The sequence below is a fragment of the Nycticebus coucang genome, chromosome 13 (genome assembly GCF_027406575.1).
Source record: "Nycticebus coucang isolate mNycCou1 chromosome 13, mNycCou1.pri, whole genome shotgun sequence".
NCBI classification, from domain to species: Eukaryota; Metazoa; Chordata; class Mammalia; order Primates; family Lorisidae; genus Nycticebus; species Nycticebus coucang.
Genome location: NC_069792.1, coordinates 8,888,111 through 8,908,184, shown reverse-complemented (window position 1 = coordinate 8,908,184; position 20,074 = coordinate 8,888,111). Strand labels below are relative to the sequence as shown.

General features: G+C 42.5%; 1 protein-coding gene across 4 annotated transcripts in view; it reads right to left on the bottom strand.

Moving 5' to 3' along the window:
* FAM110B (family with sequence similarity 110 member B) overlaps positions 1–20,074 on the bottom strand; it is a 137,255-nt gene that overhangs the window by 104,468 nt on the left and 12,713 nt on the right. The window contains exon 2 of one of the 4 annotated variants that reach the window (XM_053559431.1): positions 685–713. The exons of the other annotated variants lie outside the window; for them this stretch is intronic. The gene's annotated coding sequence lies outside the window, so the exon portion shown is untranslated. The remainder of the gene's footprint in view (positions 1–684; positions 714–20,074) is intronic. 4 annotated transcript variants of the gene reach the window in all.

The window sequence follows — 20,074 nt, the reverse complement described above, 5'->3', positions numbered from 1 at the left end:
AAGAAAAAAAAAATTAACATCGACTGGTCCCAGACAACAACCTGACTCCTTTTAAAAAAGGAGAAGGAAAATGAGGCTGTTGGAGAAAAACTGCTTCCCCAGCTCTGCTGGGCATGTAACTGCTTTTACTGTCTTTAAAGATACTGGATGAATCATGAAAGGGATTGTTATCCAGACACCTGGCAACTCAAAAGAATACACTGTGGTGAAAATGTGAATGGTTTTCTCCACCATCATTTGCTTTTCTCAGATACCATCAGTCCAAAAGACTGCATCCTTGTTTATTTGAAAGTGGGAGCCAACTGATAGGGAAGGAAAATGTTCTGCCTGCAACAGGATCTTCTTTATTGAGATTTACTGTACATGGTTACAGGCGTAAGCAATAATAAAATATTTTAAAGAGGCACTTGGAACTCCAACAAACAATGGCTAAAAACCACTTCATTTAGGGTTATGCCAGCTTCCTAACTATCATCATCTCCTTTCTGGAGTGATAGTAATGAACAGTAAGCTAAACGCTTATTAGTGAAGGGGCAAATTGTGACCTGGATTACATAATTATATAAAACATCAAAAAAAAAAAAGAAAAAGAAAAAGAAAAGGCTGAAAGTGTCTATTTAAATAAAATAACAAGTATGATTGATATTTCCCACTCTCACTTTCCAAACTTTCAAAACCGCCTACCTTTCTCTCTTCCATTAGCTAAGGGTGTGCTACAAGGACATAAGGTAAAAATTAGAACACGTATTAGTTAAAACAGAACTAGAAACTCGCAAGTTCCATGGCTCTTTTCCATTATCTTAGTACCTGCAACATGAGATTTTATATTCCTGCTAAAACATACATGATTCTGGGAATTCAAATTAACAAAATGATATAATTTTTAACATTATATTAGTGAAAGTTTGATTTAAAATGTTTGGAACCAATTTAAATTTATTGTGACTAACAAATTTAAAAGGTCTGTATTTTTTTTTTATTGTTAAATCATAGCTGCATACATTAGTGCAATCGCCTGTACCCATTCTAAGATGCACCATAGATGTGGCCCCACCCATTACCCTCCCTCCACCAAAACCTCCCCCCTCCCTTCCCCTTCCTTGGCCCTTTCCCCATAGTCTTGTGCTATAGTTGAGTTATAGTCTTCATGTGAAAGCCATAATTTAGCTTCATAGTAGGGCTGAGTACATTGGATACTTTTTCTTCCATTCCTGAGATACTTTGCTAAGAAGAATATGTTCCAGCTCCATCCATGTCAACATGAAAGAGGTAAAGTTTCCATCTTTCTTTAAGGCTGCATAATATTCCATGGTATACATTGTACCACAATTTGCTAGTCCATTCATGGGTCAATGGGCACTTGGGCTTCTTCCATGACTTAGCAATAATGAATTGGGCTGCAATAAACATTCTGGAACAGATGTCTTTGTTATATTGTGACTTTTGGTCTTCTGGGTATAAACCTAGTAAAGGAATTATAGGATCGAATGGCAGGTCTAATTTTAGGTCTCTAAGTATATTTTAACATTTGCAGCCTGTGGTTTATTTTTTTGCCCAAAAATTGTACTAAAAATTCCACACACACACCCCCCCTCTTTTTTTTTGCAGTTTTTGGCCAGGGCTGGGTTTGAACCTGCCACCTCTGGAATTTGGGGCCGGCTCCCTACTCTATTGAGCTACAGGGCCGCCCAAAAGTTCCTTTTCATTTTTATAATTACTTTTGCCTTTTCCTCCTCACATTTTTGAAGATAAAGAGCTGAGCACTTTCTTTAATGATTCAGATATAAAAGTCACACAGTTCTGACTTGAATAAGGAACAATTGCACATATGAAGAACCTGACGATTAAGAAATCTAAACCATACCAATATATATAATTCATAGTACGCATGCTTGAAATTTAAGGTTGTCGTCATCTGCCCCAGTTGACTCATTTCACAGATGAGGAAACGAAAACTCAGTAGTTAAGTGACCCTTTCAAAGTCAAACAGCTAAGCCAGCCCTAGATTCCCGATTTCCATGGTGTTAATGTATCACTCCATTAGATTATAACAAATTTTTAATTTTTATAAAAGACACCTTAAGAGCTTACAATTTCATTTATTTTAGTGTTAAACCAAAAAAAGAAGCCATCTACATAGCATGACCACTAAATGAGTTAATTCACCTTTCGTCAGTATAAACCCGTGCTCAAAGTTACCATACGTTGGCTTTTGCTCCACTGATAAAGGTAGATTAAATCATGAACGCCCATGAGAAACATGACATGCAATTTGGGTTACTCTCAAGTTGTCCGATCTCTGTACATCTGTTCTAAAAATACAATCTCCCTCTCTTATTCATAGTCAAGTCATAATCATAGGTATGCTATAAGCCATTTTCAAGTAGATTTATAAAATCTGTTGAGCAAAATGTAAGTATTCCATAGTCCAAGATTACATAAGCCGTTTTTAAAGTAAGAATTTCAAAATGGTTTAGTATCATACGCATCAGATAGGACAGAACTTGCGTTCTCCTAAACTCTGGGGTCCTGGGCAGGGCACGCGGTTCAGCAAGAGCAGCAGCTTATTACCATCGGTCCATGGCCCTTCGCTGACTCCCCCGTTATGGATGCCGCACACTGCTGGGTGCACAGGAACCAAAAAGCATGAGGGTGGCCCTGCCTACAGCAGGCTGATGACTGAGGACATCAAGGCCTTCCAGTGGCTCTGGGGTCCAAGGGTCTACGGGATGAGTGTGCACCTATGAGTGTGTGTTTAACGGGCCACTTAGCAAAGCCCCATGTGCATTTCCCATGGAATGTGAGTTGACAGGTTCAGCTGAAGTAACCAGGAGATGCCAGGAAGTAAGGTGAGATAAATGAAAACGGCCTACGGGTGCCAGAAGAACCCCTCAACACGAGCCCAAAAGAGTAAAAAAAGAGTTAAGGGTAAAAATATCCATTGAGGGAGAAGAGAGAGGAGAGGAGAGGCGGAAACCTACCTGATGAGTACAATGAGCACATATTATAAACGTGATCGCTATAACCAAAGATGCCTGTACCCCTGTCATATTTCGTAATAAAAAATAAATAATATTGAATGGGCAGAAAAAATATCCATTAAGAGGAATTCCTTTCTTGAAACTATGAAAGCAACAAAATACTTATTTTTTCTCATAAACTTAGTAATAGTGTTAAAACCTGGTGCCAAATAACTAAATGAAGGAGAAAAAAAGAAGGGAAAAGGTTTCAATACATATTTTCAACAACAACAAAAATAGATAAATGCCAAGTGAGCAGAGGCGTTCAACATAGTTAGGGAGATGCAAAATGAAACCTTAGTGAGAAGCCACTACATACCAAGGAGAATGGCTAAATTATATTTTATTTATTTATTTAATTTTTTATTAAATCATAGCTATGTACATTAATGCAATCATGGGGTACAATGTGTTGGTTTTATATACAATTTGAAATATTTTGTGTGAACACTACACAGGATGGTTCTCAACATGTGTGAACGCTACACAGCCAAGTTTGAAAAGGCCAAATGTTTACAAGGATATGAAGCAATCGAAATTCTCATACAGTGATGGTGGGAAATTTGAAACGTTAAAGACACTCTGAAAACTAACACTTTGTAGCTTGTTACAAAGCCAAGCACAGACTTATCCTATGACCCAGCTATCCTCCTGGGTACCCAACACCCAAGAGAAATTTAAACACACAGATTCCACACAAGGACTTGAACAAGGATGCTCACAGCAAGCAGCTTTATTCATGACAGCCCTGGAAGAACCCAAATGTCCACGAACTGGTGAATGGATAAACAAATTGTGGTATATCACAGACAGGAATACTACACAGTAATACAAAGGAATGAATTACTAATACAAACAACAACTAAAAATGTCATGAGCATTATATTATGGGAAATAAGCCAAACACAAAAGACTAAAGAGATGATCCCATTTACATGGGATCTTTCTCCCAGGTTAGAGAAAGGAAAACTATAGCCACAGGAGGCAGATCAAGGCTTGCCAAGGGTCAGGGTGTGGGGAAAAGGGACTGATTTGCAAAGGGCAGAGACAACACGGGGGCTGGCTGAGGTGTTGTAGATCATGACTGTAGTAGTAGGCTGTGTATATTTCTGAAATTACTCTCAACTGTATATTTAAAATCAATACATTTAATTGTATACCCATTGTAGCTCACAAAAGTGACTTAAAAAAAAAAAAAAACCTCAGTGCCAACTTTTTTTAACCTGAAAATTCACTAAGTCAATCAGTATGATCTGAAACCCCTTCAGTGGCTAGTACTCTACCTCTCCAAATAAGGATTACAGCAATTGATGATGGCTAAGTATCTAGGAACCATTAAAAAAAAACAGTTAATAATACCGTTTACAGGGAAAATAAATTATCCCACGTTCTACAACTTCTAACCTGTGGCCTTATAAAAGTTTTTTATAGTTGGCCTAATAATAATAAGTCTCTGTTAAACCTCTTAAATGTAAAAGGGTAAACTTCCTAAAACGATGGCAAATCTATGGAGGGTAACATGGAACACAGAGAAGACTTACCAAGAAATACGTAGGAAAAAAACAAGTATTGAATCTTGAAAAAATGTGAGCTACACTGTAAATCAACTCCAAAACTATTCTTAAAAACACTTTGATACACTACATGGGAAACACCCCGCAGGCATCTGCAAGGCTTTGTCCTGCCTGGTCCCAAGCATGCTTATCTGCAATGCAAACAAAGATATAAGAAAAGTTTACCAACGTTACAGGTGATTCAAGGTTGAAAATCTCTAAACTATCATACCATTGAATCATAATTCTAAGTATGCTAAATTGGAACAATTTTATAGTATTCATGTCAAATTTAGGTTAAAAAATAATCAAAATTACATTCATTCAACAAATACTTCCCTAGAGGCCAACATGTGTTGAATACTACACAGGATGGAAATAATACTAAGATTAAGTAAAAAAGGGCGGCGCCTGAGGCTCAGTCGGTAAGGCGCAGGCCCCATATACCGAGGGTGGCAGGTTCAAACCCAGCCCCGGCTTAACTGCAACCAAAAAATAGCCAGGCGTTGTGGCGGGCGCCTGTAGTCCCAGCTACTCGGGAGGCTGAGGCAAGAGAATCGCTGAAGCCCAGGAGTTGGAGGTTGCTGTGAGCTGTGTGATGCCACAGCACTCTACCGAGGGCTATAAAGTGAGACTCTGTCTCTATGAAAAAAAAAAAAAAGATTAAGTAAAAAAGAGTCCTTGCCCTGACTAAGTTCACCATCCAAAAAAAGAAGTCAGTTACGCATTCCAGGGTAGAAATTATAAACAAATTTATATAAAAAAGAAAAGAACCCTACACGTTTGAGTTATCACTCAACCATTACCTATGGCATAAATACTGATGGAAGTACTGTGTCCAGTACCCATCAAGTACTACCGGCCAGTCTGCTACCAGCCTTTGGGTGCAGGTTTTACCAAGTTCTCGTGCTCGTTGGAAAAAGAATTTCAGGATACACCACAAAAACCAAGCAAGGACAGCTTTTTATTGAAAATGAAAAGTACACTGTCAGGGTGGAAAATCAGCTTGAAATATTTTGTGTGAACACTACACAGGATGGTTCTCAACATGTGTGAACGCTGTCAAATTTAGGTTAAAAAATAATCAAAATTACATTCATTCATAATCAAAATTACATTCATTCAACAAATACTTCCTTAGAGGCCAACATGTGTTGAATACTACACAGGATGGAAATAGGTAAAGGAAAGACAGCAGCTGTACTGAGAGGAAGTGGTTTCAAATCTTTAGTAGTCTTACAAATTGAGGGGAGGCTATTCAAGGCCAAAGGGTTGGCTTTTACTAAGAATTTGGGTAATGATTCCTAGACTGGATACCTTCTCATTTTCATACTTAAATGGTTGTTTTGGAGCTGTTATGGTGATTTCAAGGGCAGAGAAATTTTAAAAACACAACGTAAATGATATGGTAATTAACAAAAGTTCAAGTAAGAGGGCAGAGAGAGCTGACAGGCTAATGGAAGCTAATTCTTGCCTGTGGTTATAAGCGCCTCGGTTAACTGCAGCTAAAGAGCTGTTCAATACCTGCACCCGGTCTTGAGGTCCCTGCATCTGTCTCAGCACTGTCTCTTATTAGTTTCTTACTCTAAAAAACGCAGACAGGGGTGGAGGTAACGATCTGTTAAATGCTAGATGCACTCACTGCAAGCCTCCCAGGGCTCAGCCAAGGGGCCTGGACCTTTTATAAGGTCCCTCCGCTACTAGATTCCTAGGGTAATACACATGAGTCTGGAACGACTCAGCATCTCCCTTACAATCCAAGCTCACGAGAATGTTGAGGACAACCAGACCTTGACCTTGACGGGCTTGGGCATAGGTAGACAGGAAGGGGACCCGGGAATACTTACATCAAAGAGGGAGGCGGGTACAGTGGCTCACACGCCTGTAATCCCAGTACTATGGGAGGCGGAGGAGGGTGGACTGCCTGAGCTCACAGGTTTGAGACCAGCCTCGCAAGAGGGAGACCCCATCTCTAAAAACAGCCAGGCTACTCGGGAGAAAGAAGCAAGAGAATCACTTGAGCCCAAGAGTCACAGTTTTCCGTGAGCTATGACAGCAGGACTCTGTCTCAAAAAAAAAAAAAAAAGAGGGAAGTGCACCTGGGCGTCGGGGGGGAAGGTGGGCTGTTATGTGGAGGAAGGGACATCATTCTGAGTAGTGGAACTCGTACAGAGGTAAACGTGGCTCACGATAAGCACATTTCCTGCAACTCAATAATCTCAAACTTGAATGGACTGCCCATAAGGCGGGAAGACCTGGAAGCAACTCCAAATTTAGTAACACTCGACTCTTAATTTAATCTTAATGTGCTACCTGGATCATCACCACCAGCTCCCAACCTGTCTCCCAGCAGGAGCCTTCAGAAAAACTGATTTTTTTTCACATCCAGCTGTGACGATGCTCTCCTGCCCCCAGAACCTACACTCCTCACCCCTTCAGGGCTCCCCGCCACCTGCAGGAGCAAGGCCAAATACTCTCCGTTAGAACGACAAGGCACCCTGTGGACTGGGCTGCATTTGCCAGCATCCCTCACAGGCTGCAGCCCAGCTCTTCAAAATCCTGGCAGGGCCCTCCCCTTGGGCCCTGCTTTTTCTTGCCCTTACACTATGCACACGCCATTCTCTGTCTGAAATACTCCCCCTCACACCTCGTCTGCCAATGTGAGTCTAGAGACTTCAGCCCAGCCATCCCGAGCTCAGACGGTCCCACCTCTGAGAAGTATTTCCTGGCCCTCTCCAAGTTCCAGTCCTTTTCTCTTCTGCATGATTCTCCACAAGCCTTGCTTATCTCCAAGCAAACATTCACCCCAGATATAAAGAGTAGTTAAGAATTGTGCCTCCCCACTAACGCACAAACACCTGCCTGGTTATCTTAGTCCCTAGGACCTAACTCCAGATGTGACATTTTATGGGTATTTTTGAATGAGTCAGGGATTCCAAGATACAGGTAACACAGTTAGTCATATTGCTTAGGTCCTGTCTGATCCTACACCCATCAACAGTGTCTCAGTTTGGGGTATGCAGCAGGCACATAAGCCCAGGCAGAGGCTCCAGAAGATATAAGGTGGGCAAGCCTCTAAAGGATTCGGGCTGTCTGAAGTGGGGATATAGGACAGGAGCCAAAACGATGACCTAGTGGACATTCTTACTGGGCACTCTGAAGTCAGCTCCCTCCGTGGCACTGTGTCACTTGAGTAACTAACTTAACCTCTCAAAGGCCCAGTTTCCTGGTCTATAAAATGAAGATATTTATAGCTCTAACCCCACAGGATCACTGTGAGGATCCCATAATAACATAGTATGAGGACTTAACAAAGAAATCAGCATGTGCCTGGCTTTTCAGCAGCAGAGCTAGAGGTAAGTCATGGCCACTATTACCAATTCGGGTGAGGCAATTCGTTTTTTTCATCAACAAATGGAAATAATAACTATTTTGGAAGAATATGTGTCAACAAAATAATGTATGTAAAAATAGTAGTGACTTTATAAAAGGTTCCTGCCATCCCCTTTTTTGGTTATGGGTCACTGATTTCCAAACAATCTGGAAAATTTCCTTTTCTTTCCCATGAAAAGTCAAGCTTACACAATTAGAGACATCTTCTTCAGGTTCAAATTAAAAAGGCCATAGTCACCTCTCTGTAACGTCCCTCACACGGTACAAAGACACTTTTTTAAAAGAGGCCCTTTTTATATTATAATAATTAATTTATTTGAATTACGTTGGGATAAATCTCTATACTTCTCTGGGCTTTACCAAAAAAGAAAAGGCACACTAAAAAATTTCATTAAATTTACTCAAATGTACCCCAACACTTTTGTTCATCGATTCTCTACAAATAAAGTTTAGCAAACCCACACATGGTCAAAGAAATGTATGACCAAGACAGAACTTTCTGAAAAGTTACATGATGAAAACAAAAACCTACAAATGCTTACTACAGTGTCACAGTCACAAAATTTTAAGGATAAACATACCTAGGTTGCAAGTTAAAGAAAAATACACCTGGTTGCAAAGAATACATTTCTTAAGAAGAGTGCTACACATCTCAAAGAGTTTACTACACAAATACATGTTTTTAAAGCCAGCACATTAACTGGATATGATCCAATTCAAAATGTGGTCATTTTCCAGGGTTTTGATGGTTGTGTGTTGAGTACCTGGAAAAGCTAACTCATGTAGAAAAGATTAATGAAAGTATAAAGCAAACGTAACAGTTTATTAGGTTTCCAGCCAAATATCAGCCCCAGCTAGGTAAGATGCTATTTAGATTCAGATATATGAATATAGGAGAACATGGCGTTGATATACCCTTGGGACTATCAGACTACCCTGGAAGAAGGAAGAGGGAAGCCACCTTCCTTAAAAATTCTTGAACTTGTACATCCCCAGATATGTCCCAAATCTAAAACATACTGAGAGATGTTTACTCTTTGGCCAGCCCCGTTCTTCCACAGTCACTGTACTTCTTTGTCCTGCAAAAACTATTTCAAAAAACATCTATTTTGTAGTTACTCAAATTTTTACACACAAAATCTCTTATTAACTTACATTACAGAAAATAATTCTTTAATGAAAAAAAGTAAGTAAGGAATTCACAACAGCTTAAAGCAGAAAACATGTACCTTATCTGGAAGCTAATATTTTAAATTATTATTTTTAAGTGACTATTGAATTAGTCACTATGTTTGAAAAATAAAAATAAGGTAATATTATTTGTGTAACTCTAGGATATCATGCCAAGAAATTATGTCAACAAATTTCTGTATTCTGCTATAATTATAAACAGACAATTTTCCACCTTTCTAAAGCATATCATTGATGAAATTCAAGTTTCCTTTTTTTTCATCAGTACATTCACTCACCTGCCCCAGAGGAAGGGACAGCGTCCATTCCTTTCCTGGCCTCATACAGAAGGAACCCATGCACCTATATATACCCCGAGAGGGAGAGAGACAGAGAGAGCTTTTCTCTCCCAACTTGGGCTTTCTCTCCCTACCGGGAGCTTTACTGTTTTTGTATTCTTTTCTGTTAATAAATTGTCTTACCACTGATCTGTGGTCCACAGATTCATTCTTCAAATCACCGAGACCAAGAGCCTGAAACAGAACAGGTTCGTCTGTTCCTCATACCCTTCCCGAAGTGAAACACTGCCCTTGGCACTGCAAAGGTCAGCGCTGTTTCATGCCTCAGTCCCTTGACTCCCTTCCCAGCCACCTAACATATTCCCCCTTCTGAATTTCTCCCCAGACTTGCCTCTCCAGGCCATTCACCTACCTAACACCTGCCTTTCCTTACAAGGTGGATGGACCCAATTGAATTCAGAGCTGACCTTCAGGAAGGTGTGGGCACAGTCCCTCGCTTATTTACACAGGGCCCATTCTGCTCACTGTACACTCTTCTGATGCCTGGGTTCAGCTTTCTCTCTGGTGGGTTGTGAGCTTCAGGAGGGGGCAGAACATGGCAGGAGGCCGCACCTCAGGGAAAACTTGCTGAACGCCTGGACTCAGGTAGCGAGTCATCTGGGGCATTAAAAAAGATCCCCCTTCAGGTTCTTGCCTGGCCAAGAATTTGACCTACAATCAAGACCGTTCAAACAGCACCAGGAAAGGCCCAAGATGAGGAGGAGGAAATAAGCTCCCCACAGGCACTGTCGGGGAAGGCCTCTCACGTGGAACCCGCGGATGACTGCAGCCTCGGCCACGTCGAGAACCACCCAGAAACCCTGAGCCAGATTCCGCTAAGATACTCCCAAAGGCCACAGCATGAGGAGACAGGAAATCTTTATTATTTCAGCTGCTAAGTTTTGGGGTTATTCGTGATGCAACAATAGGTAATACAAATTGTACTTCAACTCCTAGCTTTGTCTTTGCCCAGTATAATCATGATCTAAAAGTATCTGTTTCACAGATTAAAGAAGTCATCACAGCAGAATAGACAGTAAGTGTTCTAGTTCCTTCTGGCCACACTCACGAGACATCAGACTTCTCAGATGCTAAACTGATTGAAAGAAGCCCTAGTTAGTTTTGTTTTGTGAGGTATTCTGATTAAATGGGTCAACCATATAATTAAACCATAAAAATAGAATGAGTTGAAGGATATAAAAAGAAATAGTTCAGTATTCTAGGAGTTAATTTGGTACCAAACAGGACTTATTTTAATTATAGAATACACACTTCACTAGATTTTACTGGAAATACTCATGACTTTTGAAGAACATGTTTTAGTTCACTGAGGGCATTTTTACTTGAGGACCTAAGACTAAGTTTAGAAATTTCATTCACTACATTCCTACAATTTTAATCACTTTAATAAGTATCTACATCAACTTTTGTTGAAATATGAAAAAAAAAGTTCCAAGAACTAAAACAAAATTTAAAACAAAAACGGCCTAAATGGTGTGAAAGGACTCATTATTGCTAAGAAAAGGAAGTTATTTTGTGAAAACACTTTTTAAATCTAAGTGCATTTTCATGACCTAAAATCTTGATGGTACTAAAAATTTCTTATAACCACTACATTTAAAAATATTTTACTAAGGCAGAATGTGACAAAAACATTTTTTTGAAAATGAAAAATGAAGGTCACAGGTTTGCTTCCAAGAATCTAATATGGTTAATAAATGATAACCCCCCCAAAGTAAATCATAACTAAATTAATATTTAAATATGAAATCTATACAAATAAAGAGAAATATAAAATGATTAGGGCAAAAAATACACATATATGGCTTATTAAGGAGAAGTGTATTAAAAATTAAGGACTTTACGTTCTATCCATTAAAAAGTAAATAAATAAAAATTAGGGACCACACTGAAGATTTTCTTTCTTTCTTTCTTTCCTTCTTTCCTTCTTTCTTTCTTTCTTTATTTTGAGACAGGAGTCTGGCCTGTCACTCAGGCTGGAGTTCTGTTTCAGGATCATACACAGCTCACTGTAACCTCCAACTCACGGGCTCCAGCAATCCTCCTGCCTCAGCCTGTCAAGTACGTGAGATTACAGGTTGCACACCACCACACTTGGCTAATTTTTCCATTTTTTTTTTTTTTCTCTATTTTTGGAGACAGGGTCACACTATGTTGCCCAGGCTGGTTTTGAACTCCTGGGCTCAAGGGAACCTCATACTTCAGCCTTCCAAAGTGCTGGGATTACAGGCATGAGCCATCACGCCAGGCCAAGATTCTTGGTAAGGAGGTTAAAGCTGTGACATTAGTTTGTCTTCTCTGGAAGAACCTTTACAATTCTTTCTGCCCTTTGCTGTGTTTTTCCTGTAAGACATCAAAACTCTCCCTTCCTGTCTAGGATTGGGCAAAGTTTACTGTGCCTCGGTGCTCAGCCCTACCACAGAGGACTTCACACAGACAGACTCAACATGTCCAGGGAACTTGAGAAAATTTCCAGGCCCTCCTCAGACACTGTGAATCAGAAACTGGTGATACAACTGGTGATACAGGTAGCGCCCAATCCAGCTCCGCGGAGCTGAGGGGAGGACCTGCCGCCTGCTCCACAGTGGTGTGGGTGAGGTGACCTCGGCAGAGGAACCAGCCGGTTGGAGGTGGGGTTGGGGGGAGCACAGGAGGTTCCAGTAGCCAGAGAGGCCAGAGAACCGAAGGGGAGACACCAGCATCTTAGTGTCTCCCTCCCCCTGCACTTGCAGGGGGACAAAGAACCCCCATTTCCCAGGCCTGGTCAATTTCATGTAGGTTTCCTAGGCCTGGGAAGGGATTGTAGCCATTCATTTGTTACCTAGTCCTGGCCTAATGTAACTACAGGGGACCTATGCACTCTAAATGTAACTACAGAGGACCCATGTGCTTCTAAATGTGACTACAGAGGACCCATGTGCTCTAAATGTAACTACAGAGGACTCAGGCAACTATATATATATACTCCTGGACAAAAAGCGCAGGGAGAGAGCCTCCCCCCCCCACCCCAATTTGGGTTGTTTCTCTCTTCCAGGAGCTCTGATGTTTAAATCTGATCTGTGGTCCGTGGGTTCAATCTTCCAATGACTGAGACCAAGAACCTACTGAAGACCTATTATGGTATCACGGTGACCTACTGGCAGTTTGTTCAGGGGGGCCCTCCAGCTGACGCAGATGTGCCCGTCTACAAGTACTGACCCCGATCAAGGGTTCCCAAAGCTACCTGCACAGCAGTGTCCCCTAGGAAGACTCTGCCAGTCCCCGCTCAGGAGAGCTCCCGATCCAAGTGTCCTCACTAGGTCAACAGTCTGGGCCAGTGGAGTGGGTCCTGGGAAAGGGCCTTTCCAGGAAGAACTGGTATCTGCTATGCCAATTTAGCCCTGACAGTTCTAGTTTCTCTTCAGCCTTTCTCAAACCAGAGAATGGAAGGCAAAACACACCCTCCCAAGCAGATGCCAGGGCCTCGTGCACGGACGAGCCCGCACCTTCGCGGGACTGTGAGGGGCCACACCCACAGGGAAGGCCGACTGCTGCAGCCCCCTGTTCTCCGCGTGCAAGCATTTAGCAGTTTATTTCAGGATTAAAGAGAGAAGTGACCTTATTTTCCAACACTGTGCCCCAGAGAATGCCCTGAATAGACTCCATCAAATCCACCATGGAGCAGGCTCCGAGCTCCTAAGGAATGATAAAATAAACCCAAAACGAGAAGTAAAAAGGATGGCGCTAGAAATAGCAACAGAAACTGCCGGTTACGGGTGAGCATGGTATGTGCCAGGATAAAAAAATCTCGGCCTCAGCACACAGGACAGAAGATGCCTGTGGACCCCACTTCCCCAACCTGCAGCGACAGAGGGTCCCCTCTACACGGCAGCCCATCCCATGTGAGTAGCTTCCGCCAGCATTTGGAGCTGGTGCCCACCTCCCCACCACTCTCCCACAGCTCACCGATCCCTCTGCCCATCAAGCCCTTTCCAAGACATAAAGAATGATTTACTGCTCCCCAGAGCGTGCTGGGCCGGGACTGCTGCTGGGGACAGCACAGCACCCAAATCCCCACTTTCCCCTTCATATTCTTACTCTGGCCTTGACATTTCATGCTATAATATCCCACCTTCGGTCCACCTGGACAAAAGATTCTAAAACATTAGGCCTTTGCCATCTAGTCCAGTACTGAGAGACATTTTGCTGGTCAGTAGAGCTCAGCTGCCTTAGTTCCAGAGACAGCACCCAATTCCAAACACAGCCTTTGAGGGCGAGGGTGGGGATGGGGGGTCCTTTAGGGATATCTCAGGCCTGGGGAGAAGAAGGTGGGGCAGACAGAAAGGTCAGCCGGGGTGAAGCTGGGGCGCTGAGAGCCCCCCGTGGGAATGCACACTCCATCCGGCCCTGCTCAGGTCGGATGAGACCTGGGACCCAGGGAAGGGAAGACCAGGCTGGGGAGGGCAGAGGAAGCTGAGGCCCTGGGACTCTTCCACCCTCGCCCCAGATGACCTGAAGAATCCATCTCACCTCTTTGCCCCAATATGCAGATTACCAAAGTGTGGCCATAGCAACACCAACTCTGCAGGGTTGTTCTGAGGAAGAAAGGGAATGATCCAAATATCCTCCAGAGTCCTGCACAGGCACACACAGAATGAACAGTCTGTCCGCAACCACTGAGGCCACCCACACACACACAGAGCACCATGTTCATGATCCAGCACTGGCACCAAGGGCCCCTTTGATGCTTTCTACTCAAGAGATCACTCATTAGTGAGAACTTATCTTTTTCCCTAGGACTCCATAAAACTTTACATTTGAATGGGGAAAAAAAATACAGCTTCTATATATTTTTCTCATCTACCAAAAAAAAAAAACCCAAACAAAATAAAAAATAAAAATGTAGCCCACTCCTAATTTAAACCAATAATATGAAAGTTTGAACAAGGTTACATATATAACTTCTACCTTCCCATCATAAAGTTCACACGGAACCAACTACAGACCAAAACAGACGTGAAGAAAACCTTCAGTTTTACCTGAAATCTTCCCTTCTTTCACAAAAATATGTGAGTTTTTTTTAAAAAATATAAATGGAGTACAATCCCAGGAAAACAGAAAATAAAAATTTCCGGACCTAGAGAAAAGTTAAGCAGGAAGCACAGAGGTCAAGAGAGAGAGAGATCAGCAAGCATTTCCTACTAACTTCCCTGCAGCTGTAACCCAACTTTGCCTAAAGTTTACTGTTTATCTTTTTAATCAAATTACTTGCCTTGTACATTGTTGACAGATTTTTAAAGCTGTGTGAAATGTGGAGCACACTGGGCAATAATGCATGAGGGTCCTCAGACCCTCTCTACCAAATACAGTGGGAGACGTCCTGTGGCTGTCTCTGGAATATTCCTCCGCCAAAGCAAAGCCCATGGCAGATGTGAGGACTACTCAGTTAGAGGTGATTCTGAGAGGGTCTTCCTTGAACCTACATGACGTTAGAACCACTTAATGCACACCTGGAAGATGAAATCTGACAGAAGCAAAGCCACACACAGGCTGCCCACACCTTTGGAAGAATCTTCCAGAACAACTAAACCTCTTAGATTGGTAACAAAGAGCTCAGTAGATTCCTCACTTTCACCCAGAGCTCAAAAGGCCTGACCAGAAGGTAGAATGTTCCCTTCTGTCAGGTTGCAGGCAAAGACACACCTATTGGGCAAAGCTCGAATGTTCTTTGAGAAATAGTTGGAAGGCTGCTCTCGCACACGTGTCTAGTAAGCTCCCAACAGTACACTGTCAAGACAATTTTGTCCTGGAAACATTCCAGAGCAGATATTGTGAAGCTTTCTACCACAGTTATAGAAAAACCTCACATAAATTAATTTATTATATACTAATTTGCTGGGTATGAACTATGACAGATGATGATTTGGGCTTTAGAACAAGTCAGACTAAGCAATTCTTTGTGGAAAGAGTTAGAAATTGGAATCAAGTGGAATGCTGTCAAACCAGCAGATCTGGGGACGACGTCTCTGGCCTGGCCCAGCACTCTGCACACAGGAGCCTCTGCAGTGATTTTCAACTAGTGCGCCACAGCACACTGGTGTGCGTGAGAGGATCTTAGGTGGGCCGTGAAAAAATTTACAGATTAATTACATTATTTTTGAAAGAAGTTGAAAGCAATCCTAGCACTCTGGTAGGCCGATGCGGGTGGAATGTCCTGAGCTCAGAGGTTCAAGACCAGCCTGAGCCAGAGTGAGATGGAGTACAAAAAAAAATCTGGGAGTTGGGGCAGGTGCCTATAGTTGCAGCTACTTGGGAGGCTGAGGCAAGAGAATTGCTTCAGCCCAAGAGCTGGAGGTTGCTGTGAGCTATGATCCTACTGAGGGCCACAAAGTGAGACTCCGTCTCAATTAAAAAATAAAAATAAAAAAGAAGAAAGAAGTATATTCTTCTTTCTACTCTTTTTCTGGTCAACATAATTTAAGTGTGCCCTGTTACAGATTCACGTGTGCCATGAGATAAAACTACTGCTCTACTGGTTTGTTACCCCAAGGACTGTGATTTTATTTAAGCGGTTTTGTTTCCCCCCAGACAGCTTTGTGAGGTTAGGGACAGCATCTTAGTATCTTTCTTCCTAGCACCTAGCATAGGGCCTGGGCACAAATGTGCTCAATAAATGTGTTCAAGGAATGAAATCCAGATGCTCAGCAGAGCATGCCTCCCTGGGCATAGCCTTCTCCTTGGGCTTTTAAAACCTGACCATCTTGACCTCTTCACAAATGTGGTTCATTTCTGTTCCTCCAAGTCCTGGAAATAAAATAAGCTCCATAGGAAACCAGACAACGTCCCCCAGGCTGTTTCCGACAAAACCATCAAACAGTGAGAACTGAGTTTGACCAGGTACAGACACAGCCACACCATCAACTACAGCTCTGTCCTCCTAAACTGTCCTCGGGCTGATCAGAGGACACATTTCAAACGCAGTAAAGAAATCCACGTATAAATCTATAAGAGCGATCTCATCTTCTAGCCAAGTAACCTTATGAAAAGAAGAAACAATGAGATCATGTCTGTTCTTAGTGAAATTATTCTTGTCTTTAGTAATTACTACCCTCTTTTCTGCCAGTATACAACCGTCTACTTATCATTTTAGAACGCTGCCAGGAGATAGAGCGAAATCAATGAACTCTGGAGTCTAGAATGGTGCCATCCCATGGAACTAGGGCACAAGAAGCTACAATGTGAACCGCGTACATTACCTTAAGGCCGTGGCTCTCAACCTGTGGGTCGCGACCCCTTTTGGGGTCGAATGACCCTTTCACAAGGGTCACCTATGACCATCCTGCATATCAGATAATTTACATTACGATTCATAACAGTAGCAAAATTACAGTTACGAAGTAGCAACAAAAATAATTTGATGGTTGGGGGTCACCACGACATGAGGAACTGTATTAAAGGGTCGTGGCATTGGGAAGGTTGAGAACCGCTGGCTTAAGGTTTTGTGGAGCCATATGAAAAATTAAAAGAACAGGCAGAGTTAATTTTGATAATATATTTACATTAAACCACTAATCTATAATATTATCCTTGCCACGTATAATTAATGTAAAAATGATTCTCTTTTCAAACTCAATCTTCAAAAAGGAACACTTGCAGGAGGACATCCCAGTTCAGACCAGTCACATTTCCAGAGCTTCGCAGCCACATGTGCCCACATGACACTCACATGCATCTACACACACCCACACTGTGCCCACACACACCTACACTATGCTCACACACATCCATACTCCATACTGTGCCCACACGTGTCCATGCTGTGCCCACACAGTGCCTACACGCACTCGCATTGTGCCCACACGCGTCCACACTGTGTCCACAGGCACCCACTCTGCCCACATGGTGCCCACGTTAGGCAGGTCTAGTGTCTCTGGGTGCCTTGACATTCACCTTGATTCCAGAACCTCCTGAATTCTCTACACTCTCTCGGAACATTACCAACTGTGGAAGCTCAATTCCATCTGCAAACTCCTTCAGGGCCTGAGAGACCATTCACTTCTATCTCTAAATACAAACTACTCTTGGAGTGGCAGACAGCTTTAAGATTAAAACAAACATTCCCAAGACTCTGCTGGGAAGGTGATTTACGTCCCTCCATCAAGTCTCACAGTCTCGTGGTCAGCAGAGATACATTTGATGCCTTTGCATCACCATCATAAAGATACGATGGTGTCTTCTGCTTTTTTTTTTTTATTCAGGCAGAGGTAGGGAGAGCAGAGAGGAGGGAAAAAACGACCAAGGCCTGAGCTTAGAGGAGCTAGGCCAGGAATCCAGAGTGGAGCCGGGCAGGTGAGACCTTTCAGCATCAGATAGATGAGGGGCCTTCAAAGAGGACTCAGGTTCTAGTGAACTGCTGACCTGAGCAGGGAGGAGCACAGGCTGCGGGACGTGGGCCTGTCTTCTGCCTTCAGTGAGGAGGCCTTTCCCCCTGCAGTGAGGAGGCCTTTCCCCCTTGCTGGGCCCAAAGCCAGTGTTAGTTTGAGCTCAGCTGCAGGGGAAAGAATTCACCCTTTCCCTAGACAGCTACAGCTAGACGGGAGAAATAAGGAGTGTTCTATAGCATTTGGGGTGTCTACAGCTAACAATACTTTATTATATATTTTCGAACAGCTAGAAAAGAGAATTTTGAAGGTCTCCAATGTAAAGAAAAGGTAAATGTTGGAGGTAATGTAGATGCTAATTAGTTTGATCATCACACGCTGTATACACGTATGGAAATGTCATACTATATGCCATAAACACGTACATTTATTACGTCTCATTTACAATTAACAAATGCAAGCTTTCCATGACTCGTAAACTGCTATTTCATTAGACCACAGAGCTTCAACTAATCTGTTAAAAAAAAATCTATGCACACAGACAAAAGTTGCCTTGCAAGTCATGGCCATGTCTCTCGAGTGACCCTAGCACGAGTTGATGGGGCAGGGAAGAAGTTGAACTGAGTGCTGAGGTCACGTCCTTGTCATGAAATGTCCTTGGCACAGTTCTAACATACTCTTGGACTCAGCCAGTTTCACCTTAGAAGGTCAGGTTTCTAGATAAAACTCTTCCCAGGGGTTTGGCCACCCCTCTGATCACGTGGCCACCCATGCTGCCACGGCCCCCTGGGCCTTGAACCAAGCTGCTGCCTGTGAGTGATTCTAGTCCCAGTCTCAAACCAACGAGCGGGAGACACAGGAGACCAGAGGAAGGCCCGCCCTAGGGCATTTTGAACAAGACAGACAAGGAAGTCTAAAAGTGAACGCGTGGAGAAATAAGTCAGTTAGTTACATGCCACTGCTCAGTTCCTTAGCACTGGAAGCCGACTGTCTCATCAAGCAAAATTAAAGCAGCACATGAGCAGAAATGCAGCAACTATGTCACCTACAGGCTGCAGAGACATCACGCAAACAGAGAGCAGTGCTGAGGGCGCAGTAAACACTATGTAAGGATGTGCCTCTCAATAATATCATTATTATTATTATTATTATGATTGATTACATGTGCTAACGGTGGGAAAATCAGGGGTGAATAGCTGTTTTTTGGGAAAATGACAGAGTGCTCAGTTGCCTCCTGAGAGTCACCATGTTAAGGAATAAATGGTATCTACCATCAAATAAATATCTTCTGTTGAAACCAAAAAATGTACATTTTCATGTTTCAAAACGCTTCCCTACCTGGTTGAAATCTGAAGATCAAATAGATGAAATTATACATCAGATGAATGCAGATGAAATTATACAAAGTAACTGCAATGACTTTCAGCTTGAGTATATCTTGTGCTGGGGAGAAACCATAAAGTGGAGACTCAGTCCTTACGGAAGAGCTTTTCGTGGACACCAAGGTGGGCTCCACATGCACCTTACAGAGACCACACAAAGTAGAGAGGAAGGGGTCCCGATGATAGCACCATTTTCCTTCTGTAGACAATACTCACCATGGAGAAATATGCAAGCAAACCTCATTTTTTATTGCACTTTGCTTGATCTTGCTTCAAAATTACTGTTTTTCACAAAATGAAGTTCTGTGGCCACTCAGCTTCAAGTGAGTCAATTGGCACCATTTTTCCACCAGCATGCGCTCACTTCTGGTCTCTGTGTCACTGGCAATTCTCACAATATTACAAGCTTCTTCATTAATCCTAACATTGAGTTTGTTATCGTGATCTGTGATCCGTGATCTTTGATGTTACTACTATAGTCGTTTTGGGGCATAGCAAATCACATGATACAAGATAGCAAACTTAATGAATAAATGTTGTGTGTGTTCTTATTGGTCCATCCACTGGCCATTTCCCCGTCTCTCTCTTTCTCTCTGTCTTCCATTCCTTAAGACACGACAATATTGATATCACACCAATTAACCACCCTAGAATGGCCTCTAAGTATTCAAGTGAAAGAAAGAGTTGCACATCTCTCAGTTTAAATCAAAAGCTAAACACGATTAAGCTTAGCGATGAAGGCATGCTCAAACCCAGATAGGCCACAAGGTAGGCCTCTTGTGCCAAAGTTAGCCAAGTAGTCCAGGGGCAATGGCTCACGCCTCTAATCCTAGCACT